Source organism: Nomascus leucogenys, chromosome 3, assembly GCF_006542625.1.
Source record: "Nomascus leucogenys isolate Asia chromosome 3, Asia_NLE_v1, whole genome shotgun sequence".
NCBI classification, from domain to species: Eukaryota; Metazoa; Chordata; class Mammalia; order Primates; family Hylobatidae; genus Nomascus; species Nomascus leucogenys.
In genome coordinates, this window is record NC_044383.1 from 154,192,298 (window position 1) to 154,198,695 (window position 6,398).

Sequence of the window (6,398 nt, forward strand, 5' to 3'; positions counted from 1 at the left end):
CCAATGGTCAGCTCATGCTAAGTACTGATCTTCTCTTTACTTTGAATTTGGGAAGAAATTCCTGCGTCCTTTAGTTTAATTAGATCCCATTTGTCGATTTTGGCTTTTGTTGCCATTGCTTTTGGTGTTTTAGACATGAAGTCCTTGCCCACGCCTATGTCCTGAATGGTATTGCCTAGGTTTTCTTCTAGGGTTTTTATGGTTTTAGGTCTAACATGTAAGTCTTTAATCCATCTTGCATTAATTTTTGTATAAGGTGTAAGGAAGGGATCCAGTTTCAGCTTTCTACATATGGCTAGCCAGTTTTCCCAGCATCATTTATTAAATAGGGAATCCTTTCCCCATTTCTTGTTTTTGTCAGGTTTGTCAAAGATCAGATAGTTGTAGATATGAGGCATTATTTCTGAGGGCTCTGGTCTGTTCCATTGATATGTGTCTCTGTTGTGGTACCAGTACCATGCTGTTTTGGTTACTGTAGCCTTGTAGTATAGTTTGAAGTCAGGTAGCGTGATGCCTCCAGCTTTGTTCTTTTGGCTTAGGATTGACTTGGCGATGTGGGCTCTTTTTTAGTTCCATATGAACTTTGAAGTAGTTTTTTCCAATTCTGTGAAGAAAGTCATTGGTAGCTTGATGGGGATGGCATTGAATCTATAAATTATCTTGGGCAGTATGGCCGTTTTCACAATATTGATTCTTCCAACCCATGAGCATGGAATGTTCTTCCATTTGTTTGTATCCTGTTTTATTTCATTGAGCAGTGGTTTGTAGTTCTCCTTGAAGAGGTCCTTCACATCCCTTGTAAGTTGGATTCCTAGGTATTTTATTCTCTTTGAAGCAATTGTGAATGGGAGTTCACTCATGATTTGGCTCTCTGTTTGTCTGTGATTGGTGTACAAGAATGCTTGTGATTTTCGTACGTTGATTTTGTATCCTGAGACTTGCTGAAGTTGCTAATCAGCTTAAGGAGATTTTGGGCTGAGACAATGGGGTTTTCTAGATATACAATCATGTCATCTGCAAACAGGGACAAAGAGCTTCTGCACAGCAAAAGAAACTACCATCAGAGTGAACAGGCAACCTACAGAATGGGAGAAAATTTTTGCAACCTACTCATCTGACAAAGGGCTAATATCCAGAATCTACAATGAACTCAAACAAATTTACAAGAAAAAACAAACAACCCCATCAAAAAGTGGGCAAAGGACATGAACAGACACTTCTCAAAAGAAGACATTTATGCAGCCAAAAAACACATGAAAAAATGCTCATCATCACTGGCCATCAGAGAAATGCAAATCAGAACCACAATGAGATACCATCTCACACCAGTTAGAATGGCCATCATTAAAAAGTCAGGAAACAACAGGTGCTGGAGAGGATGTGGAGAAATAGGAACACTCTTACACTGTTGGTGGGACTGTAAACTAGTTCAACCATTGTGGAAGTCAGTGTGGCGATTCCTCAGGGATCTAGAACTAGAAATACCATTTGACCTAGCCATCCCATTACTGGGTATATACCCAAAGGACTATAAATGATGCTGCTATAAAGACACATGCACACGTATGTTTATTGCGGCACTATTCGCAATAGCAAAGACTTGGAACCAACCCAAATGTCCAAAAACGATAGACTGGATTAAGAAAATGTGGCACACATACACCATGGAATACTATGCAGCCATAAAAAATGATGAGTTCATGTCCTTTGCAGGGACATGGATGAAACCGGAAAACATCATTCTCAGTAAACTATCTCAAGGACAAAAAACCAAACACCGCATGTTCTCACTCAGGGGTGGGAATTGAACAATGAGAACTCATGGACACAGGAAGGGGAACATCACACTCCAGGGACTGTTGTGGGTTGGGGGGAGGGGGGAGGGACAGCATTAGGAGATATACCTAATTCTAAATGACGAGTTAATGGGTGCAGCAAACGAACACGGCACATGGATACATATGTAACAAACCTGCACATTGTGCACATGTACCCTAAAACCTAAAGTATAATAAAAAAAAAAAAAAGAAATTCCTGCGTCCTCCATGGGTGCTGCTTTCCATGGCTGTTGGTTTGTGCAGGAGACAGACACAGCTTTAGTGTTGCCATAGGAGCTGGCCACCTGGAGAATATTAGGCTTAATTAGCACTTTGACATTTCCCAGGAATTTAAATACACTTGACTCTCACTCTGCGTGTATTTTTCTGACCCTGGGGAGGCTGGATGCCAGCGTTCTCCAGCAGACGCTGGTGGCTCCAGGTGGCATGAGCTGGAGCCGCCTTCAGCACCCTGCCAGGCGCCCAGCCTGGATGAATGCATCTTTTTGAGCCGCTTTTTGGCTTTCAGAGATTCTGAGGACACCACCTCTCCCTGCTCTCCTGAGTTTTGAAGGAGAGGGTTTTACTTGGAGCCAGGACAAGAACACTGCCGTGTCTCAGCCATGCCAAATGAGAACCACATGCAGGAGGCGTCCTGGAGAGCAGCAGACTCGCGGCCTCCCGGCTCCTGGCCTGGCAGCTCCTGGGATGGAGACAGCAGTGCTAGCTGAGCGTCCAGCGCAGCGTGGGGAGCAGGGCAGGATAAGGGGCAGGAGGGCTTGCTGCTCCTTTTCGTGGCTGTTTTTGAAAATTTTGTAAAGCTTTTTTTTAATTCCTATAAAATGAGAAATGAAAATTCCATTCATTTTCGGTTTTTAAATGGGAACTGTAATTCTACCCTCTGATGATGTAAAAACAAATAATTCATTAAAATGGGACTGGAAAATGTTGCCACCTCCTGATATTTAATCCATATGTTTTTTTGGTTTTTTTGAGACCGAGTCTCACTCTGTCTCCAAGTCTAGAGTGCACAATCTCGGCTCACTGCAACCTCCACCTTCCAGGTTCAAGCGATTCTCCTGCCTCAGCCTCCCGAGTAGCTGGGATTACAGGTGCCCACCACCATGCCCAGCTAATTTTGTATTTTCATAGAGACGGGGTTTCATCATGTTGGTCAGGCTGGTCTCAAACTCCTAACCTCAGGTGACCCGCCTCAGTCTACCAAAGTGCTGGGATTACTGGCATGGGCCACTGCACCCAGCCTTCCGTATGTATTTAGTTCAGAAAATATATTAGGACGGAAGTTTCAAACAGGCTGAGGGAGGGAAAATGGAAAGTCATTGGTGGATGAGGTCAGACACCATTGTCATTCCACCACAGGCTCTTGGTGGCAGGCGGATTGAAAAGGGCGCCCCCACCCTCTGTGTCCAGGAACAGCACACCTGGGTGGTGTGGGCAATGTTGGGCATGCAGGTGTGTCAGAGGCTGAGCAGGTGAGCAGAGGTGCATCTGTGCCTTTGCACACCGCCTGCATTCATTGCCCTGGCCTGCTGCCCACAGCCCTTCCCTTGAGCACAGCAGCCTTCCTGCCAGCTCCCTGGACCCAGTGCCCTTATGGCCTAGAAAGAAAATCAGTAGCCCCTCTTGCCAAGCAAAACACCTCTCCTCTCCTAAGTCATGCTCCCGAGGTGTCGGGAAGCCGGGACCGAGTCCAGTCACGATCCTCCCTCTAGCACCGCCTTCCGCCCACTGATGAGGGCAGAGTGGTCTCCCAGCTTCTCCTTGTTCCTCTGCTTCTCCCCACTCCTGAGCCTCTCCCTGTTTCTCCGCCTCTCCCCTGTTCCATCTGACAGCACCATGACATGGTGGAAATAATGCTGGGACTGGAGACAGGTGGTGGACCCCAGGCCTCTCTCCGTGTGGACAGCCTGGAGCCCTGGCTGTGGGCAGGGAATAGACTGGGGCCAGACTCAGCACAGGTGTGAGGCTCAAGGCAACGGGCCTTGGGAAGTAAGCGGGAGGGCATCACGGTGGTGGCTACCAGCCTGGGCTGGCATGGAGAGCTTGGTCACCGCATCTGAACCTGTCTTTAACACAGAACTATCTCGACATCCGTGGAGCTGCACCTTAGAAACCAGCCTTTGCGAGAACAGGTAGACTGAATCTGCCTTCTGTGTGCTCTGAGTCCAGAGACTGCCACTCTAGGCATTTCCCTACTCGCGGTCCAAAATTGGTCTTTCAGGCAAGTCCACTTAGGAGACAGCAAGGTGACATGAGGGGTTAGGGGCTCTGTCACTCCAGAACTCTGACGTCCTCCACCTTTAGTCACTGTGTAACTTGCTAAATGTCTCTCCCCGCATTTTCTAACTACGAAATGGAGATGAATGTCCACCTGTCGGGGTGCTGGGTCGTTTACCTGGAATTGGGTGTGGAGTGCTTAGCGTTCAGCAGGGGCTGGGTTACTGCACCGAACTCCAGTTCCTCCTCCACCACTACTGCCCTTCCCTGCTCCAAGCCACCAAGCAAACCATCGCCTGGGAGAGGCGAGCTGGGCTCCTGCCCTGCTGGGACACATGATTCGGGCAGGACGGAGGCTCCTGGACACCCTTCCCCATCAGGCCTGAGAAGACGACCCACGAGGGAAAGCCCACGACCACACTACATTCTCCAGTGTGGAAGTGACAGGAAACACAGCTGGGCATAGAATGGGCATTCTCCCCACATCTGGAGAGCGCGCTCACTTGGAGGCTGGCCCTGCTCAGTGGCCTCATGTCCTGCAGCTTCTCCCCAGCATAGCCAGTGTGGCATGGCTTCCGTGGTGTCCCTGCTGTGCCTCTGCATGTCTGGGTGAGCACTGCTGCACCCCTCCTGTTTGTCTCTCCTAGATTTGGAAGATGGCACTGTCCACACTCCTCTCTGTCGTTCATGGATTGGGGGGACAGCGCTGTCCACCCCCCTCCTCTGTGTCATTTGTGGATTTGGGGTACAGTGCTCTCTACCCCCCTCCTCTGTGTCGTATGTTGATTGGCCTCCTCCAGCAGGTACCTTCCTTAAGGGCAGGGCCTGAGTCTCTCACACACAGTTTGGTATCTGGTGCAGTTAGTAATTAATACGCATGTGGCTGGAGCAGCTAGTTCAGCCTTAGGCCATGGCCAATTGAGAGTCCAGGTTGCTTTCAACCACACTGCCAGAGCTTCAGGTCTTTTCCCCAGAACTTAAAGATGGGAAAAATTGTCTCCTTTGAAACCAGTTCCTGGTGCCAAAAAGGTGGGGAATGGCTGCCTTGCCTGGTTCCCTTCGTCTTTTTGAAGAGATGATGTTTTCCCAAATTACCTCGTGACTAAGTGCCACCCTAGTTTATTAGGATTTCTGCGTAAAACGCTCCTGAACATGAGGACAAAAAGGCCTCATGAAGCCTCAGTAGGACTGGACCCCTTCTCCCAGGAAACACTGGGATGTGAGCAGATCCTAGTGCCAGCCCGAGCCTTGCTCCCCTGTCGAAGGGCACGCTGCCTCACCCTCAGTGGGGGACAGGTGGTCTTTCCTGCATTGCTCTTCATTTTGATAGCTTTCCGTTCAGCCCTGAAGGCCTTGCCTTTTCTCGCCATCTTATCAGTGTAGCTGATAGCCCAAGACCTCAGCCAGGCCTGCCCCCATTGACGTTCTCCTGGGTTAGCTGATAGCCCAAGACCTCAGCCAGGCCTGCCCCCATTGATGTTCTCCTGGGTGCCCCTGGGCTTTTCATACTTTCTTTCCCATCCTTAGCTTGAGTGCAGAGGGCTCCTGGCTTCATTGCTGTGACCGCACCCTCTCACACTCTCCTCCCATGACTCTGGTTCCATTTGCCATTCACACCCCAACAAGCGTCCTGCACCTTTTAGCCAGATGTCCTTCTGGCGATATTGTGACCCTGGTAAGAGTGGAGAAATAATAATCCACCCGCAAACTCTCACCATCCAGGAGAAAGAAAACTATCCCTGTCCTCCTTCTAAATATGCATGGAATACACACAGAAATAAAAAGGGTTGGTTTTTTTTTTTGGAACCAAAACATGAAGCAGAACTGTTTTCCTTTTCCATTTGCCTTTGGCCACAAATTTTGAAATGAAAATGACAACTGAGCTCTAAATGTAAAAACCCACCAAGAGGTGGTAATAAACTATAAAGCATTAGCCTTCAGTCTTGAAACTGAGAGTTCAACCTTTCCCTGTAAGTTCAGCCCCACATGGGGTGCAGGCCTTCCCTGCACTGGCAGGAAACTGAAGTAGGAGCAGATCTCTCCAGCAGGCTGTGAGGTGGGGCTGCAGGCTGTGGGGGCTGGTAGATGTTTAATAACTGGCCCCTCTCTCGCACACACCCCTCTCCACACACACACAAAGAAGACAAGGAAAAAACAAGTCCTGGTTTTCAGCATTTACCAATTTCAGTGCTGTAAATACTTCCACGTTGGTTGGTTTCAAGCCTCCAACATGGCATCAATCAACACACAGAGTTCCTTAGAACTCGACCATTGCCTCTGGGCTGCTGGCGTGGGCCTGCTGCAGCCGGCGAATCGTGGGCCCAGCCAGGGTGAGGCTGAACC